Raw genomic sequence first — 20,864 nt, 5'->3', positions numbered from 1 at the left:
AGCGGAGAGCAGGGCAGGGCCTCAAAGTAGAGTTTGCCCGGTGGCTGAGCAGCAGGCAGGCCCTTCCTGCCAAAACTGACTGTGTGTGTATGTTAGACAAAAGCTCTACAACTTTACTACTCACTCTTCATAGCTAATCGCAGTCTCTTAGTTTTGAAGATTCTACCAGCAGGGAGGCCACGCGATGTCTGTGGGGCGCTCAGGCAACCCTAAGACTTAGGCAAGAAAAGAAAAGAGCAGAAAAAGAGGGATGGAGATGATAGAGGGAAAGGAACAAATACAGAGCGGTTGATGCGCCCTGGCAGAAAATCTGATTTAATCAGTTTCACCCTCTTGTCAGTACTGGAAAAGACCTTTATTCCCATTTACTAGATTAGGCAACCGAGGCCAGAGTTGTCATGCAACTTATTACTGCAGAGCACATGGCTAATGACTGTGGAATTAGGATGGCAAGATTTGGAAAACAAAACTACAGGACACCCAGTTGAATTTGAATTCCAGATAAACGATTTTAAAACATTTAGTTTAAGTTTGTCTCATGTAAAATTACAGACTTATCCTAAAAATTTAACTGGACATCCTGTCTTTTATTAATACCTGGCAACTGTCACTGAGATTCAAACAGTTCTGTCCATTATTTCTCAGATACTCGTTTGCTTTATATATAATACTTCATTTATATTATACTTTTATATATAATACAGCAGAATATAATTGATGATGATCATCAGCCAATATTGGTTGAGGGCAGTGCTTTGCCTCTCCTATTTCACTTGAAACCCTGTCATCCTCACACCACCCCATCCAATGGGTACAATTATTATTTCCATATTCTGGATTAAGAAACTAAGTCTCAGTGAGATGCAATAACTTGGCCACAGTCCACAGCCAGAAAGTACCAGAGCTCAGATTTGAAATTGTTACTGTCTTGCCTAAGCATGGTCACTTAAGAAACAGCCTTTTCAAAAGTTGAGTTAACACACATGTAGAAAAGTGCTCAATATCTAAACAGAAGGTTCAATGACATGCTGCGAACACCTGTGTAAGTACCAACCAGGTCCAGGAAGAAGACGTCCAGCACTCCAGGAGTCCCACGCGCTCCCTCCCAGTTGCAATGCTCATCCTCCTCCTTGGAGATTCCGTCACTCTGGCCTCCAACCTCCAGCTGAGTTTGCCTGCCTCCAAACGTTATGTAAGTGAAATCTTTACAGGAAGTACCCGCTGGTGTTTCATTTCTATCCCTCAACACTGTGCTTGTTGGATTCACCCTGTGGTGGTGTGTACCTGGAATCTGGTCCTTTTCATTGCTGTATAGTGTTCCACCAGCTGATTATACATAATGAACCCATCCTATTGTTGGTGAACATTTATGTTGTTTGCGATTAGTTTAAAATGTGATATTTTTTTTGTATTGAAGTATAGTCCATTTACAATGCTGTTATTTTCTGATGTACAACAAAGTGATTCAGTTATACATATTATATATATATATATTCTTTTCATGTTTTTCCATTATAATTTATCACAGATATTGAACATAGTTCTCTGTGCTGTCCAATAGGACCTTGTTGTTTATCCATCCTATTTACAATAGTTTGCATCCGCTAATCCCAAACTCTCAATCCTTCCCTCCCCCCACCTGCCTTGGCAACTACAAGTCTGTTCTCTATGTCTGTGAGTCTGTTTGTGTTTTGTACGTACATTCATTTGTGTGGTTAAAATGTGCTCTTATAAGCAACAAGCACGACTGCTGTGAACATTCTCCTGCGCGTCTCTTGGCGGACACAAGCATTCATTTCTGTTGGGTATATACCTAAAAGGGGAAATGCTAGCCAGAAAGGGGTGTATATTCAGAGTGCGTAGATATGCCACACAGTTTTTCAAAATGTTTGTACCAATTTACACTCCTAACAGCAGCACATTCAATTTCCAGTTGCTCCACACTCTCACCAGCACTTGGGGTTGTCAATTTTTGTAATTTTCGTGTAATGGTATCTCCTTGCAGTTTTAATAGGCATGCCCCTGATTTCTAATTAGGTTGAACACCTTTTAATGAGTTTATTGGCTCTCTGAACATTTTCTTTTGTGAAGCCTCTGTCCCAGTTTCTTGAGCATTTGATTTGGCTGTCTGTCTTTTACTTATTGATTTGTGGGAAGATTTTTAATAAGTTCTGAATAGGAGCCCATAGTTCTGGGTATTGGAAATATCTGCTCCCATTCTATGCCTTGACTCATGCACTTACATGGTGTTTATTAGTGGAGGTCTTATGATTTTAATATATGAAATATATCAGTATTTTCCTTTTTGAATGGTGCTTCTTAAACAAGAAGTCTTCTCCTACCCCCAAGATTATAAACGTTGCCTCTGCTCTAGGTTTCTGGAAGCTTTGTTCTTCTGCCTTTCACATTTAGATCTACAGCTCAATTGGCATTAATTTCTGCATATGGTGTGACATAGAGAGATTGGAAAACTCAATACTGTAATGATGGCAAATGTCTTCAAAATTGATCCGTAGACTATGTCATCTCAATTCAAATCCAGCAAGTATTTGTCATTGTCGTATGAGAAACCTGATAAACTAATTCTAAAATTGATAAATAAATTCAAAAAAAGAATATCCAAGATAATATTGTAGAGAGAATGCTAAAAGAATGTGTTTTATTGATATCAAGACTATTATAAAGCTATAGTAATTGAGACCATGTGATACTGACATAAACATAACCAAATCGACCAGTGGAACCGAATGAAAAGCCCTGAACCAGCCTACACGCATGTGCGGAACATATGTTTTGTGATACAAGTGGACCCACAGGGCAGTGGGGGAAAGATAATTCTTTCAATGCATTGTGAGGGGTCATCCATATGGAGAAAAACAAACTCGTCTCCAGGGCTCCCACTTTTCAGCACTGCACAAGGCCAGGGTACTCTGTTCTTAAATGCTTGTATGATGATGGCAGTGATGGTTATAACATCACCATTATTTACTACAATTCTGCCACTCTCAAAGTGCTTTCCAGTCTGTTATTTTCCCCAAACCCTAAGAAGCAGGCAGGGAAGACATTATCAGTCCTTTCATGGATAATGAAGCGGTGGCTCCAAGGGGTGAGTGACCAACCCAAGGACACTTGCCTAGCCCTTGAGCTTCACCCGTGGCTTCTTCCACTTTGTGAGAAGGCCAGTGTTCCTTCCTGAGGGGCATGACAGAGGGGCAGGGAGAAGTGGGCTTTGGGGAGGTGGACTGGAAATGGCTAGAGGTCAGTTGTACACTTTTCAGGCCCTGCGATGGGCTCCTTGACCAGGTGTCAGTCTCTGGATCGCTCCCTGGAGGAGAGTTGTCCCTGGGATGGAGCAAGAGGGCTGTGAGTTGCGGTGGGAAGAGGATGGCGTGGATCTGCCATTTGTAATCATGCTGGAGACTGGGGTGGGGTGTGAAGATGAGCTGGGGTTCTAATTCCAGCTCTGCCATGAATTTGCTGTGTGCCTTTGAACAACTGACCTCACCTTTCTGGGCCTCAGTTTTCTGAGTCTTCATTGTTAAATTAACCATCTTTCCAGTCTTTCATCTTTAAATGAACCAACTCCAAGATGTATCCCTTAAAGTGTTTGTAAAGAATTAACAGAAATGGTGCCTATTGCTTAGTAAGGACTCAGCAATTCTCAGCAATTGGTGTTAGTATTATTCAGATCACTTCTTTCTAATAAAAAGTAGCAGCTGCCATTGATTGAGCATTTATATGTCTTTTTCTCTTGTGAAACTGGGGGCTCAGCCTTCACAAAGGATTTATGAGCTGCATTTGCCAAGCCCTACCCATCTCCTGATACAGAATGGATGATTCTACATGCTTTTATATATAGGTATAGAGAAAAGACTGGAAGGAACTACACCAAGATGTTAAAAATCATCATCTCTGGGTGATAAGAATGGAGTTGATTTGCTCTTCTTCTTTTTATTTACTATTTTCTGAATTATGTACATTAGATGAGAATTAATTTTATAGTTGGGAAAATGATTGCTCTGATAAAGAAGATGCAGGTATGAATTCTTCTTGTTAGTTTAAATGAAGAAGAGTCTGCAAAGGGCCACGTTAAAGCCTCTCCTTGAGTTCCAAGCTTAAACAGACAATGGTTTTGGAGTCAGAAATTCCAGAGTATCAATCCCAGCTCTGCTCCTTTCTAGCTGTGCTAAGCTAGCTGAGTCTCTTAACCTCTGTTGGCCCCAGTTCTCTCATCTGAAAAATGAAAATGGAACTAGCAGCCTTCGAGGCTTGTTTTCAAGGGCTTGATATGTGCGAATGTACACAGCCATGTTTCTGGCACTTAGGAGGCACTCACCCAGCAGTGACCCTTCCTTTAGGTGGGCTCCTTTCCCAGAGTTTCAATGGAGATCCTTTGACGGTGGCCATTACCTACCATCTCACTTTACAGAGGAGGACAGGGATTCAGGGTGGAAACTTGTCCAAGGTTACAGAGCTCCGAAGGGAAATTCTGAAACAGGCTCAGAGAGGGTGAGTGATCAGACAGAGGTCACACAGCTTAAATTTACTGCCTGTGTAGCTTGTAAAACAACAAACTAAACACCCTCCCCCACTCCCCCAAAACCCGAGTGCCCTTTATTGGGGGGTTACCATTAATGAGGCACCGTGGCAAGCCTCCTGAACAAAACCAGCAGCAGCAACAACAAATCCGCTGCCATTTATCAGTGCTTACGCAATGCCAGGGATCTTGGCACGTCCCACAATCGTCTCAGTTAATTCTCCGGACAATTCTAGGACGTGCGTCTTTCGAGCCCATTTTACGGATGGGGAAACTGAGGCTTAGAGGCTGAGGCCCTTCCCCAGAGCCGCAGCAGGCCTGGCACCGGGTCTGCCCAGCTCCCCGGGAGGCTGCGGGAGGGCCAGGTGGCATGCAAGGAGTTAAGCGGTAGGCAGTGCCGTGGCTCCGCGCGAGGAGCGCGCCGGGCTGAGGCGTGCTGGCGGCGGCGGCGGCGCTGGGAGCTCGGGCTCCAGAGACGTGAAGTCCGGGGGAGCGAGCGAGGCAGGAAGGGAGGCAGAGAGAGAGAGGGAGGCGAGGCGGCCGGAGCCCCGCGCCCAGCCGCAGCCCGCGCCCAGCCGCAGCCCGCGCCCAGCGCGCAGCGGGCCCGGGCATCCCCGGGCGAGTGCCTGCGCGGGGCCTCGCCTTGGCGCGGGGCACCCGCAGTGCCGCCCGCCCGCCAGCCCGCCCGAGCGCTAGGCTCGCAGGAGCCCGGTTTGCACTTCCTCTCGCCTCCGCCCGCCTCCCCGGCTCACCGGCTGGCGTCGCCACCGCCTCCTCGTCCCCGGCCACCGCTGTCGCCGCTGCTGCAATCCAGGACGCACACTCTTCCACTTTCCCGCTGGAGGCGCGGAGGATGCCCCTTGCACCAGACCCGGAGAAATAGCCCCCCGGGCCGCCGGGAGGAGACTAGGCGGCGAGAAAGAAAATCCAGTCTCCCTTTCCTGGATGCCACTGCAGCAGCTGGCAGCTGGGAAGGCACCCACAGAGCGGGTGCGCCAAGCGGGACGCGGGAGTCGCAGAGAGAGAGACCCCGGGCGCTGGCTGGGCTCCGTTGGCAGAGTTTGCAAGTGACTGAGACCCTCAGGTAAGGGCTAAGGGGCCTGGTCCTGCTAGCAGGGGGGCCTTAGGGAGAGGGCATAGAGCTGCTGCAAAGGATATCTGTCGCCCAGCTGGGCTGCCGATTCCAGATGCTGCCTGGAGCCTGGGGTTCAGTGTCCAGAGCCAGGTGAGTAAAGAACCCCGAGTGGTGACAGCCGGCTCTGGGTGGATGACAAACTTTCTCTCCTCCCTCAGAGGGTTGGACGTGCCGGCTTATCCTGCGTCCTTCCTCCAGGCATCCCCTCGGGTTCCTGAGATAGGACGTGCAGGGCTTCTCAGCTGACCTGGGCTGGGGGGAAGGCAGTGGGCCCCTTTCATTTGACTCATGAATCACCCCCTTCTTGGCCAGTTAGAGTTCTGAGGGAGAAGGAGCTGGACCTATTTTCAAGTTGACTTTACAGGGTCCTTGTGGGGGTAATACTCTGGTAAACGAGATTCCCCATCATCTGGAGAAGAAGCCAGGACTGCCTGGGTGATGAATTCTGTGTAGAGTGCTTTGCGGTCTTGCTTATGTCCATTCTGGTGCGTGCGTGCATATGTGTGTGTATATGTATGTGTAGAGGGAATCAGGGGGACCCGTCCAGACAGATCGCCCCCATCCAAGCCCTTCCAGCAGCCCCAAGCGTCATCGCCGGAGCCGAATCACCTCGCTGGCAGACGCTAGAAACAGTGGGGATCAGCTCCGATCCCTTGCAGCTCCTTAGATGAGCTAAAAATTTGGGAGAAGTTTCCTGAGCTGCTCAATGAGACCATTCAGATTGGAGCCTGGCGAGGTGCAAACTTCAGCAGAAAAGAGGTTGGAATGGACATTTGGATGGGGACTCCTGGCACTATCATCCTCAACTCTGAGGCTGTGGGTGGTCTGTCACACCCCAGGCCCTTCGAGGCTCTGCAGAGCCCAGCACGTAGCTCATGAGTCTGGCCAGATCGTTTTTTTCCTCTTAAGGAAAAACATGCTCCAAAGAGGCCACCTGGTCTCCAGGGGTCATTTTTGGAGCCATTCCTGTTGTCACAGCCCCCGAGATGAAGTCTTGCTTCACTTCCTAGGGTTCCAGCCTAGGGCCGGGGTCATCTCCATGAACTAGTTGGTCCATGAGGCAGGCAGTGGAGGTGCTTCTGTTCCTGACCTAACAGATGTATTCCCCTGGCCCTGTGGTCAGACCTGGTGTCTGCCTCTAGGAAACAACATTGCTACGTGGTTCCTGGACAGTGCTTGAGGCATGAGGTGGGAGTCTGAGGACCTCCCGCCAGTGCTTGGGATTCTGACCTGGGGCCAGGCAGGCTACGAGCTGCTTCTCTAGGCTGCCAGGACCCAGGAATGCTTCGAGGGTGTCAGAGGCTGGTATTTAATGTCCTGGGGAAACCCCGTCTTCGGGTCAAGAGGTTGAACGTCAAGTCGGCCATCAGTTTGCTATGTGAGTTTGGGCAAATCACTCAACCTCTCTGAGCTCCAGTTGCTGCTTCTGTAAAAAGGAAGAGATTTCCTGTATCCTCAGAGGTCCAGACATTCTTACAGCCCTGAGTGACTGTCAGAGATGAAATCCTCCAAATCCCAGGAGGTGGTGTAACACAGTGTGTGAATGGTCTGGGACTGAGACACGTCTGAGTCTGACCAATCACTTCGCCTTCTGAACCTCGGTCCCTCCACAGTACAATGAGGAGCTGATAACTGAGACGGTGCGTGGGAAGTGCTTGGTGCGCCTGGTGAGACTGGGGCTGCACGAATGCAGCAGCAAGGCTGTCTGTTTTGAGTCTTGCGCACAGGCATCTGGGTGCTGTTGTCCCCAGGGAGGCTGGCCCTGAGCACCAGGTGCCTGATCCTTGGCTGGGGACCCGGCCCTTGTTCTCTCGGATCATCTGACACCTGCAGTTCCCTCCCCCGCCCCGACCCCGCTACCTGCTCCTTCCTCATAAAAGCACTTCTGGACCAGCAGCTCCTAGTGGGGAGCCCCAGGCGGTCTGGGAGCGCTGGATGCATCCAGCTGCTGCGTCGCCATGACAACAGGAGGTAGAGGTAAGCTGTCTCCATGGCTTCAACTTTGCAGCTGTGGAGGGATCCAGGGCAGAGAAGTTCAGTATGTCTGGGCAGCCCTCCATCTGCTTAGGCTGTCTGATCAGGCGAGGCTGCTGTTCCCTGCAGGAACAGCCACGCCGGGAAAGTGTCTTGCGTGTGTGTGTGTGGGCAGGTGGCTGAGATTGTGGAGGAAGGCTGTCAATTAGTCAGTCTTATTTCTTTCTGGATGGTTCCGAGGCTTGGGATATCTACATCCCTCCCTGTACGAGGTAACCCCTGTGCTGTGCTTAGTCGCTCATTCGTGTCCGACTCTTTGTGACCCCCTGGACTGTAGCCCTCCAGGCTTCTCTGTCCATGGGGATTCTCCAGGCAAGTATACTGGAATGGGTTGCCGTGCCTTCCTCCAGAGGATCTTCCCAACCTAGGGGTCAAACCCAGGTCTCCCGCATTGCAGGCTGAGCCACCAGGGAAGCCCTGGGTCCATGCTAAAACCTCCATGGGGAAGACAGACCTCATCTTGGCCAACACGGAGTGAGTTAACAGGCATGCAGCCTGGCCTGGAGTGGGAGCAGCTCCACCATGTGTTAGCTCTTATCTACGGGCTCGACTTTCAGGATTCAGAAAATGAACAGTTTGCTTTCCTGGCGGAATAGGACGTGTGTGTCTGTGCAGACACCTGTGTGTGAACATGTGCCTGTGCATACGTTCTCATGTAGTATGCGTACGTGTGCTCGTGTGAGTAGAGTTACGTAAAACCCTGAAGCGTGTGTGGGCACATGTGAGACTAGTGTCAGTATTAGTGTGTACTCATGAGATTGCCTGTCCACGGACTTAGGCATATGTGTGTGTGCACGTGCCTGAGTGAGGCAGTGTGAGTGTGGGTATGCATAAGCAATTGTGAGTGTTAAGCAGTTGTGTGTGTGGTCAGGTGCACACATGTGTCGCGAGGGTCTGTGTGCCAGTCTCTGTTTGAGGGGCTGTGTGGGGTGGCCAGGGCACATGTACATGTTGTCTGTGTGGGCATCTGTGAGCACTGCGTGTGTGCACGTGCGCACCTGTGTGCAGTGATACAAGTGTAAGCTTACGGCTGTGTCTATCCCCGTGCTTTTCACGGTGTCTTTGTGCCTCTGTGTGCATGTGTGTGTACAGCCCTGCACGCTTCTCGTCCTCTGTGTGCCTGTTTGCTGTGATGCAGCCTCTGTGAGTGTCTCTATGTGTGCGTGTGGGGTTCTGAACACGTGTGTCTGTGAGTGAGAGAGGGTGCACTTGACTATGTCTCTATGTACGTGTGTGTTTCTATGGATGTGCACCTGTGTGCTTTGCAGTGTAAACTTAGTCATCTGTGTGTGTACACATGTGTTTCTGAGTGTGTGCACCTGTGAAGCACAGTACACTTGGCTGTGTCTCTGTGTATATGTATGTGTTTCTTAGTGTTGCTATTGGGCTTGTTGGTCACTGTGTCCATTCGAGTGTGTCTCGGTGTGCACGTGAGGTGTCTCCGAATGTGCTTCTGGATGTTGCGGTGTGACGTTTGTGCATGGCTCCTGTGTGTGCGTGAGTTCCCAAATGTGTGTACCTAGAGTGGGGCCTTGTATCTTTTCACATGTCCCTGGGTGTATGATGTGTGTTTCGTGTGCTTGCCTGTCTGTGGGGCAAAGCAACTTCTGTGTGTGTCGCGTGTGTATATGTGTGTTTCTGAACACATGCGTCTGTGCAGGTGTGACTCGGTGTCCGCAGGGCTGATAAGGTGCTGGGCGGGGGGGTGGCTGTAAACACTGCTGAGAGCGTCCAGACAGAACGCATCTCTGAACCTTTAAACGCTGCTCTTCCGTGTGCTCTGCACGTCTGCACTGTGCTCGCGTGTGTGCCTGCCGAGTGTTGATTCAGCGATCAGTGGCGCCAGCTCTGAGCAGAGTGTTGGGGTGTCGGATGTTCATTTTCTCAGGCGCCTTTGCTCTGAAGCTGTGTCTTCCTCTGCCCCCCAGCTCCCTCAGCCCCCAGGACAACCCATGTCTCCCCCCACCAGAGGCCTGTACTTAGGCCAGTCACTGAACAGACTCGCAGATGTTCAGAGCACAGGTATAATTTTAGGCAGAAGGTCTGAACATAGGCAGCCTAGGATGCACTGAACATTTCAACAGCAGTGTTCCTAATTAAGAGCAACTTGTTTTCCTTAAATAAACAAATCAAGTGAGAAAAGAAATTGCCCGAGATTAATGGCTCCCTGGAGCAGGTCCAGATGTTGGGAAGGTGAGGATGGGGGTCCCCACAGACTGCCAATGTTGCTGCTGGGGTCTTCCAGATTTTGACCAGGAGTTGATGTCGCAGGGGCTGCAGAAGCTGGTGAGGCGAGCAGGCCGGGGCAGTGTGAGAACCCTTTCTGAGGTTTGCCTAGTGTTTGGTTGTTGGGGAAAACACATCCCTGGCCCCAATTCCTCCCCCATCCCTGTATCCATGCTCTTAGCCATGAGATGTGGCTGTTCTTCCCACTCAAGAGGCAGGCAGGGTCTGTGCTTCTCATCTTTCACTTTCAGTTTGGCCTTGTGTCTTCCTCTGGCCCGAAGTGATAGAGTGTCCTTTCCAAGCTTAGATGTCCAGGGACCTTACATGTTTCTGCCATGGCTGGGAGAAGGGCTCCACCAAGGTAGCTGCCCTCCTCCCCCTAGCCTGGCCCCAGAATGAACACATGTTGAACTACCCTTAGCCCAAACCTCAGTTAAGAGTCTAGCTCAGCCATGCTCCAGTTGGCCACTAACAGATCAACTAATTAAATCCTTATATTACTGGGGCTTTGTGGTTGTTCATTACACACCATTATTGTGATTGTAGCTAACTGATGCAGTTACCAGTGCTCTGTATTTCCTGCTCCTGTGGGACCCCTGGTACTCATTCAGAGATGCACCATGTACTTCTCACCATGGATACCCCATTCCTACCTGGATCTCTGCTCATCCCAACATCAGCAGTGTTAATAATAATAATAACAGCTAATGCTTATGGAGTACTTACCAGATACCAGATACCATGCCAGAGGTTTCATACAACTACTCTCTGAGATATTTCTGTTATGACTTCTGTTATAACCTGTGAGGCTCAGAGAGATGATTTGACAACTCAGGAGAGGCATCGCTGGAATTTGCACTCAGATCACCAGATGTCAGAGACCATGCCTTTAACCACGACGTCGTCTTGCCTCCCCAATGCTAGCAGGCATGCTTGCCATTCTTGGGAAGCAAGCACATACTTGACCTTCCAGTTGGCTCACCTGGAGGTCAGGTAGGCAGGAATGAATTAGATCACAGACATGAGAAGCGTCTCTTTGGTTGAGGGGAGATTTGTTCAATCTCTCATTCACGTATTCGTTCTGTATCGAATGTCAGGATTTGCTGATGCTCAGCATTTGCTCCGAGTCTTCTAAGAGTCATACTTTGTCCCGGGCCTTGAAGATACAGAAGTGGCAGACCCCAATCCTGTCCTTGAGGACCTTACAGTTTGGGGAGGAAGCAGGAGGCCCTGGTTCTGGAGGCAGATTAGACTGGAGTCCAGCCCAGCTTCCCGATTACTATCTGAGCCCCACATTCCTTGAGTCTTGGGTTGAGGACAGAAGCTTCAGTTTACCACCTTGCTGCTGCTGCTGCTGCTGCTAAGTCGCTTCAGTCGTGTCCGACTGTGTGACCCCATAGACGGCAGTCCATCAGGCTCCCCCATCCCTGGGATTCTCCAGGCAAGAACACCGGAGTGGGTTGCCATTTCCTTCTCCAGTGCATGAAAGTGAAAAGTGAAAGTGAAGCCGCTCAGTCTTGTCCGACTCTGTGCGACCCCACGGACTTAGGAAATACCATAAGGAAGGCACGTGCCTCGGTTTGCTCGTCTGTAATATGGCGATGATAGTGACAGCGCCTCCTCCCAGAGGTGTTATGAGTATTTACTACGTAAGCTCAGCCCGTCAGCCCTGGGCATTGTGAAAGGGGGCTTTGGCTGAGGTGGCACAGGTTGGTGACAGAGCTGAGGTCAGGAGCTGGGCCTTCTGCACCCTGACCTGTGACAGGGGCCTCAGATCCCACGCTGCTTCACATGTGGGCGTATTCGTCTCTTACTGCTGCTGTGACAAGTGACCACAAGTACAGGCACTTAAAACAGTGTGAACTTATTCTCATTGCTAGAGATTAGAAGTCTAGAATGGGTCAGCAGGGCTCCGTTCCTACTGGACTCTCAAGGGGAGGAACATTTCCATGCCTTTTCTATGGCCTGGAGGCTGCCCACATTCCGAGGCTGGTAGCCCCACGTCGCTCTGACCTCTGCCTCCACGGTCATATCTCCATCTCTGACTTCTGAATTCCCTGCCTCCCTTATTAGATGGGCTTCTCTCATAGCTCAGTCGATAAAGAATCTGCCTGCAATGCAGGAGACCTGGGTTCGAGTCCTGGGTCAGGAAGTTCCCCTGGAGAAGGAAATGGCAATCCACTCCAGTGTTCTTGCCTGGAAAATCCCATGGACAGAGGAGCCTGGCAGGCTACAGTCCATGGGGTCACAAGAGTCGGACACGACTTAGCAGCTAAACCACTGCCACCACCTTATTAGATGGCACTGGGCCCCCTCAGATAATCCAAGATAATCTCCCCATCTCAAGATCTTTAACTTACTCGTATCTGCAAAGCCCTTTTTGCTATGTAGGGTAACATCACCATAGGTTCAAGGAATTAGGGCATGGATATCTTTGGAGAGTAGTTATTTGGCTACCAGGCTTCCCTGATGGCTCAGATGGTAAAGAATCTGCATGATTTGATCCCTGACTCAGGAAGATCCTGACCCAGAGAGCATGGCAACCCACTCCAGCATTCTTGCCTGGAGAATCCCATGGACAGAGGAACCTGATAGGCTACAGTCCATGGGGTCAAAGAGTCAGCCACAACTGAGCAACTAACATTTTCACTTCTTTTTCTTTATTTGGCTACCACGGTGGAAAAAAACAAATGAATCATTCCACATTCATTGATTCAACACATATTTATTGAGTGCTTAGGTGCACCAGGCTTGAGTATTTCCTGGGCATCGACCATGTACCTAGGTCTATCTAGGTCCTGAAGATGAAGTGTTGAGCAAACAGACAGAGGCCCTGCTGTCCTGGGGGGTGATTCCAGGAATCGGAATCAGAACAGAAATGCATAAATAAATAACTGAACAGCTTAAATTTAAATAGTGATGAGTTCAGTGAGGAAAACACAGCAGGTGATGGAGGTGGTGTCTTCTAACAGCCCCTGTCGGGGTCCTCTGCATCGAGGAACCCTCCTCCCCTACCCCTTCTGGTCTGGGGGCGGGCATGGTCCTCCTCTGCGGCCAGGCCCTGGGTGCTGCACTTCCCACCCCTCGTGGCTTCTCTACACTCTGCCCGCCATCGTAACTGCCCTTGGTCACCCCACTGGGGTGAGCCGTCTGTTGCCCACTGGCCCCTGATCAACACGGGCGCTTGATGTGCCAGGAAATGTGCCCTGCTCTTTTTGTGTTTTCACTCATTGATCCTCACAACATCCCTCCAAGGAAAATGCTCTTTTACCCTCTTTCTCAGGTAAGGCGTATAGGCATGTTCACAGTATCTTTATTCACAATGGCGGACAAGTGGAAGCAACCCAAGTGTCCGTCGACATGGGATAAAGTGTGCTCCATCCATGCCGTGGGAGATTATTTAGCCTTAAAGAGGAGCTAAATTCTAACACACACTACAACAAGGATGAACTCAAAGATGTTCACACTGTGAAATAAGCCCGACGCAACAGGACAAACACTGTATCGTTCCACTTTGACTTTCTTAAAGTAGTCGGGTTCAGAGAGACAGGAAGTAGAATGGTGGTCTCCGGGGGCAGGTTGCAGGGAGAAATGGGGAGTTGGTGTTCAATGGGATCGAGTTTCCATTTGGGAACATGACTGTTCTAGAGATGGATGTTGGTGACGGTCGCACGACGCTGTGAACGCACTTAACACCACTGAACTGTACACTTAAAAGTGGTTAATGTAGGAAATTTTATGTTGTGTATGACATCACCGACTTAATGGATATGAGTCTGAGCAAACTCCGGGAGACAGTGAAGGACAGGGGAGCCTGGCGTGCTGCAGGCTATGGGGTGGCGAAGAGTCAGACACGACTGAGCAACTGAACAGCAACAACAATAGATTTTGGCAGGATGAAAACAAAGTAAATAAGTAAGTTAAAAGTCTAGAGAGGACTTCCCTGGGGTCCAATGGATAGGAATCCACCTGCCAATGCAGGGGACACGGGTTCAGTCCCTGGTCTGGAAAGATTCCTCATGCTGCAGGGCAGTTAAGCCCGTGGGCCACAGCTACTGAGTCCATGCACTCTAAAGCCCATGCTTCACAAGAGGAGAAGCCACTGCAAGGAGAAGCCTATGCCCCGAGACTAGAGAAAGCCTGTGCATAGCAATGAAGACCCAGTGCAGCCAAAATTGAATAAATAAATTAAAAAAAAATTTTTTTTCTAAAGTCTGGAGAGGCTAAGATTGGAACTAAGATCTGACCCTAGAGGCCATGTTCTCTTCCGCATACAACATGGTCTCACCCTCAGAGAACTATGCACACCCAAAAGTGGGTGTGCAAGGAGAGTGTGAAAACACGCTGGGAGAATGTGGACTGGGGCTTTGCACACAGCAAAGGGAAGACCTGAGGTGTTGAGGAACCCATGGCACACTGGCACCATGCACTCCCTTTCATCAAGGTTCACCCACTGGTCTAATCAACAGATTTTTATTGAGCACCTACTGTATGCCAGACCCTGTGGCGAAAGTGAGGAGAAAAACAAGACCCCAACCTGCATATAATTACAACTTGAAGTAACTGCCAGAATTTAGGGCCTCTGAAATGAAGAATTCCTTGAGAGAGAGAAAAAAACAGCCCGGCTCTGAAGGATGAAGAGGATTGAGCAGGTGAAAAAGGCTGGGAAGATAGCAGAAGCAGCATGTGCAAAGGCCCTGAGGTGAGGAGAGTGGCATGAATCAAAGACACGGACACATTTCCAGACCAGGGAAGAGCTGGCACACAGCCAGTGGACAATCCTCAGGGCCTCGCCAGCCCCTCGAGTGCTTTGCTCTTTATCCTTCCAGCAGTGGGAGGCCTTGGACAGATTTTAAGTACAGGGAGTGAATGATTCTATTAAACCCCGACCAGAGCAATAAGAAGAAACTGCACCCCCACGTGAGGTGGGAGCCCATTGAAATGCCTACAAAGAGGGAGCTGGGCGGACTTCAGTGATTTCAGGATTTCAGCTTCATTATGCAAAACACACAGCTTTCCAGGGGAGAGGTAGGCTTGGCAAAAGAGAGTCAACAAATTAGTTTTTTAATCTGCTTTAAGTTGCTAAAACGCCCTGTCTCCCTTCCATTGTCACCTGACGGCCTGTGGGCTATTTTCACTTTTATCAGAGAAATTTTTTTTTTTTAATTAAAGGAGTTTTTCCTTTTGAAAAACAAATCCCAGCTGTGTTCTGATAAGATAGAATTAAAAACGGCATGGGGGGGAAATGCCACAGAAAGCTCTGACTTTTCTCCTTCTGTATCTGAACTGATTTAAATAATAATTACATGTTTCATTTTGATGCAGCCTCTCCTCAGCCCTTCCTGGCCTCCCCCAAATCACCAGAGTGTACCAGCAGCTCCAAACATAGGATGCTTCTAAAACTCCCAACTCTTGGCCCCTAGAGAGAGAGAGATTGAGAGACAGCCCTATAAAAGACTGAGCTGCTGCTGCTGCTGAGTCGCTTCAGTCGTGTCCGACTCTGTGCGACCCCATAGACGGCAGCCCACCAGGCTCCCCCTTCCCTGGGATTCTCCAGGCAAGAACACTGGAGTGGGTTGCCATTTCCTTCTCCAATGCATGAAAGTGAAAAGGGAAAGTGAAGTCGCTCCGTCGTGTCCGACTCTTAGCGACCCCATGGACTGCAGCCTACCAGGCTCCTCCGTCCATGGGATTTTCCAGGCAAGAGTACTGGAGTGGGGTGCCATTGCCTTCTCTGGATAAAAGACCAAGAGTTCTGACCTAACAGCTTCAGGTTCAAGGCAAAAGTTGCTCGAATCCAAGTGCTGCCAATTCACAACAGTGTGACCTCAGGTAATTTATTTCAATCCCCTTAGCTTCTAACTGTGTGTGTGCATCCTGTGACCCCTTGGACTGTAGCCCACCAGGCTCCTCTGTCCATAGGATTCTCCAAGCAAGAATACTGGAGTGGGTCGCCATGCCCTCCTCCAGGGGATCTTCCTGGCCCAGGGATTGAACCTGGGTCTCTTATGTCTACTGCATTGGAAGGTGAGTTCTTTACCATTAGCGCCACCTGGGAAGCCCTGGCTTCCCACTGCTGCTGCTGCTGCTGAGTCACTTCAGTCGATTCTCCAGGCAAGAACACCAGAGTGGGTTGCCATTTCCTTCTCCAGTGCATGAAAGGGAAAAGTGAAAGTGAAGTCGCTCAGTCGTGTCCGACTCTTACTACTCATATGTAAAATGGAAATAATGATAGGATGTATATTCGTTGGATCCTTCTGGTTGTAACTGACAGAAAGTCCAACTTAAATATCATGACACTCTTTTATTCTCAGGCAAATAAGGACGGTATAGGTTCATGTAACTGGCAACTAGCTTCAGGTTTGGCTTGATCCAGGAGTTTGATGGCGTCACAGGACATTCCCTCACTTTCTCTCTCTCCCTCCCTCCCAGTGTGTCTCTTTTTTTCCCCGTCCCAATCTCTTGACTCCTTTTCCTCAGTGGTGGGCTTTCCTTCTCCAGCGGGCTCTGACTATCTTCATCTCTGCACAAATGCCTACCAGTAACTCCATGATTACATAGTGTCAGCCCCAAGCCCTCCTCCCACCGGGTTTCCTGAAATCAGAGAAAATGACTATACTGTTCAGTCAGATTGAGGTCATATGGCCACCGTGGACCCTCCTCGGGTGGGGAGGGTGTGAATCAGCTCTTGTGGTTTCCCGAATCACAAAGACCAATAGCAGAAGCGGGATGGGTCCCCAAAGGATAATCAGGACCAGTTAACCTGACAAAGGAAGTAAATGCTGGTCACACTAAAATGACCTTTCTACTGCTGTCACCTCAGAGGGTTGTTGTGAGGTGAAGATTAAATGATATTGATCACGCAAGGTGCTTGGCGCTGAGCCCAGCATGCAGTGTACACAGTAAACGCTGTTCCTACTGCTTCTAAGCTGTTGTTGACATGTGATTGACATGTGATATCACATGTTATTGACATGTGATAATATAGGCCAGGGAGGGGCTCTGTGAGTACTGAGGGTGATGGGGGACGCCCATGACCAGATGACTCAGCCTCGGCACCCCACTGGCCCCTGGGAGTCTTGGGCCTGTCAATTCCCCTCCAGTTTTGGTTGCCAAAAGCCATCATTCCCTAACAAACCACATCTCACGGATCGCTTCACCAGCTAAAAGCTGGTGATGACTCAAAGGACGCAGGGAGGGGTGACAGATGCTGCCGGGGGCAGGCAGGTCCCCTAGGAGGGGCAGTGATGAGCCAGAAACCTGGGGGACCAGCTACAGGGAGCACCCACTCCCACGAGCTGTCTCCCCACATCTCTCAATGGTCTTTAAGGTGTTATACACAACCTCTACCTGCTTGTAAATGTTGGTCACCCAATTCAGGCAATTTTGAAACACCAGACAGAGCAAACAGGCATGCCTGTGGGCTCAGCTGGACCTCTGTTGTAAAGCCAGGTCTCCCCAACACGGGGGACACGGAGCCTGTTCTGTCTGAACCACAGAGAACTGGTGTTGGGGATGCCCTCGGAAGACGAGCCAGCCCTTTGCTCTAGAATCTGGTTGTGTGCCGCCTGCCTTCAGCATCCCCCTGGATGTCCCCACAGGAGTTCCTTTTCATTCTGAGCCACACCATTCGTAACAGGCTCCGTGGATGGCTTCAGTGCAAACGACCGCTTAGAAGCAGTTCATTTTGCTGCCTGAGATTATTAATGTTCTCTCTGATTTCCTGCTTCACTCTATTGATTTCCTGGGATAAACCTTTCTCTGCAGAGGCTGTGAAGGTAATTCAGCTGCCATCCCTCCATGTGAGGGAGGGTTGGATCCTGGCTCTCCCATCCCACTTCCTGCTGTGTGACAGAGGGCAAATCACTCCACCTCTCTGAGCCTTGATTTTCTCTTCTACGACCTGGAAGGGGGGTCCTCAGAGCTCCTGCCTCCTAAGGAGGTGTTGGTCACACGGGAGCCACTCACCAACCTCGGCTCCTCCTGTGCAACTCCAGCCCCGGTGACCTGGGGAAAGTGAGAGACACGCTCATGCTTCTTGTCTGTGTTTAACACCCACTCTATGGAAGGTTCTTTCCAAGCATCGGTTGCTGTTCAGTCACTCAGTTGTGTCACTCTTTGTGACCCCATGGACTTCAGCACATCAGGCTTCCCTGTCCTTCACCATCTCCCTGAACTTGCTCAAACTCATGTCCGTTGAGTCGGTGATGCCATCCAACCCTCTCATTGTCGGTCGCCCCCTTCTCCTCCTGTCATCTTTCCCAGCATCAGGGTCTTTTCCAATGAGTCGGCTTCTTTGCATCATGTGGCCAATGTATCGGAGCTTCAGCTGCAGCATCAGTCCTTCTGATGAATATTCAGGGTTGATTTTCTTTAGAATTGACTGGTTTGATCTCTTTGCTGTGTCCAAGGGACTCTCAAGAGTCTTCTCCAGCACCACAGTCTGAAAGCATCAGTTCTTTGGCACTCAGCCTTCTTTCTGGTCCAACTCTTACATTCGTACATGACTACTGGAAAAATGATAGCTTTGACTATATGGACCTTTTTGGCTCACAGCAGCCCTGAAGTTTGTGGCCTTATATCATTCTCCTTATTTACAAATGAGGAAACTGAGGCTCTGAGAGGAGAAGGGATCTGCCCAAGGTCACACAGGTAGGGGATGCCAGAGCTCAGACTTGAACTCTAGCGTGCCTGCATCTGGCACCCCTGGCTCTTGAGAGGGGCGCTACCTTCTATTGGAACCAGCTGCATTCACAGAAACTCATGGGCACCAAGGACCCCTTAGCAATGGGCTCTAGACCCAGCTCTGCTGCTAACTTGCTGCGTCACCTCAGGAGACTTTCTGGACCTCTCTGGGCCTTTGTTTTCTCAGCTCCTTAGACTCACGTTGCTCCCTTCCAACCTCAGGGCCTTTGCACATGCTGTGCTCTCTGCCCGGCATGGGCCCCTCTCTGCCTCCAACCTTCTTTACCTGGTTAATTGCACCTCCACCTTCGGGTCTTGGGTGAAGCATGATTTCTGAGAATTCCTGTGGAGTTCCCCTGGACCAGATCAGATCTCCCCCACTGTATGCTTTCCCAGATCCATCCCTCTCCTTCAGGGTTTGTGATTCCAGTGCTCCGTGATGATTTAACTAACCTGTGTCGCCTCTGCCAGAATTGCCCACTTGAGGGGGATTGGGGAGTCAGTTAGATCTCTTCCCACACCCACACTCCAAGCCTGCCATATATTTACAGCAAAAGGTTGTGGTTATTAACTGAAACTTAAAAAGAACCCTTAGGACCCTCAGATACTGGTAGGAGTATGAATTAGTACAACTGCTTTGAAAAACTGCTGTGCTATATTTTCTTACATGGCATGATACATCCTCTAATCTGCTATTCTACTTTGAGATATAGACTCAATAGAAATGAGGATATATGTTCTTTTTATACATGTAGTAGTCGTAAGCATGAGAAGCCAGAAACTACCCAAGTGTCCATTATAGTAGAATAGACAAATAAAATGAGGTCCCGTCATAACACGGAGTAGTACACAGCAGTGAAAATGAACTGGCTACAGCTTCGTGCCACAAATAATGCCCAGCAAAAAAATCCAGACACAAAAGGGCAGGTGTGTGTGCATGCCTGCTAAGTCACTCAGTTGTGTCCAGCTGTTTGTGACCCCTATGAACGGTAGCCTGCCAGGCTCCTCTGTCCATGGGCAAGAACACTGGAGTGGGTTGCCATGCCCTCCTCCAGGGAATCTTCCCAACCCAGGGATCAAACTCGCTTCTCTTACGTCTCCTGCATTGGCAGGCAGATTCTTTACCACTTGCACAGCCTGGGAAGCCTGTGGGCATATACTATACAATATGAATTACACAAAGCTCAAAACAGAAGCTAAGCTATAGCGTTTAGGTGAAAATATGATAAAGTAAAGCAAGGAAGAAGTCATCAGGACGGTCACGACCTTGGGTGAGGAAGGAGGGAGAGGTGATTAGGAAGGAGCACAGAGGGGACTTTGAGAAGCTGGCTTTTGTTTCTGGCCCTGGAAAGTGGTTACCTGGGTGTGTGTTCACTTTGCAATAACTCATCAAATTGTACATCTTCATTTTGTGTTTTCTTTTGTCTGTGGGTCACGGGTCTCATGGAAAGACCCCCTGTACCCACCGCAGATAATTACCTCTCGGGGGGAAGTGCCGCCTAGACCACGCTGCCTTGGTTTACGCACAGGGAACATTTCTGTCATCCTGTTTAAGCAAAGGTTTCTCTACTCTCCGCGGCATGGGGTGTGTCTCTCTATCCTGCAAGCCCCCAGGACTCCAAATTTACATGTGTGGAAACAACCCAGTAGCTTTCTGTTTTGGCATGGAGGCCACCTGGCCAGAGAACACAATTATCCCCTTTTTCTCAGACCTTGATAAGCATGGGGTGAGGGTTGATGGCCCCAGAAGGAAAAAAAAAAAGAAAGAAACTAGGAAAGAAAGAGAAAAACAAAACCTGAGAAGCGTTTTCAAGTTTCTAGTTTTGCCGGCTACCAAAAGACAGGGCATCAGCTGTCCTGGGTGGAGGGTCAGATAACACAGCTGGGGCAGGGCTCAGAATGAGGACCGGGGCTCCGAGGTGGGGCAGCCAAGTGCCCGGCCCTGGGGAGGGGCTGGCCCCCCGTCCAGGAGAGCTAGGTCAGCAGACTGACTGCCCCAGATCTTTTCCAGCCACCCTGACCTCCGTTTCCGTGCAGATAGGAGGGTGGTCCTGGGCCCTCCTCTTGAACCTGAACCTTAGCTAGAGAGCAGAAATACCGTGATTTGTGTTTGTCCTTGGAGCTTGAGAGGGCTCCCCTGGTGGCTGAGATGGTCAAGATCCCACCTGCAATGCAGGAAACTCCGGTTCAATCTCTGTGTTGGGAAGATCCTTTAGAGAAGGGAATGGCAACCCACTCCAGTACTCT

The 20,864-nt window shown here is 49.7% G+C and overlaps 1 protein-coding gene across 7 annotated transcripts in view; it reads left to right on the top strand.

The window, feature by feature from the left end:
• The first annotated feature begins 4,926 nt into the window (after nt 1–4,926).
• The window catches only part of WSCD2 (WSC domain sialate O sulfotransferase 2), a 115,449-nt gene continuing 99,511 nt past the window's right edge, over nt 4,927–20,864 (top strand). The window contains exon 1 of one of the 7 annotated variants that reach the window (XM_086348482.1): nt 4,927–5,621. The gene's annotated coding sequence lies outside the window, so the exon portion shown is untranslated. The remainder of the gene's footprint in view (nt 5,622–20,864) is intronic. The other 6 variants (XM_086348475.1, XM_086348479.1, XM_086348476.1 and 3 more) reach the window with 6 other exon arrangements.

Source organism: Bos grunniens, chromosome 17, assembly GCF_055505025.1.
Source record: "Bos grunniens cultivar Pamir isolate PY7600 chromosome 17, Bosgru_T2T1.0, whole genome shotgun sequence".
Taxonomy (NCBI): domain Eukaryota; kingdom Metazoa; phylum Chordata; class Mammalia; order Artiodactyla; family Bovidae; genus Bos; species Bos grunniens.
Note: the sequence above shows the minus strand (reverse complement) of the source record. Positions and strands in the feature narration are given on the sequence as shown.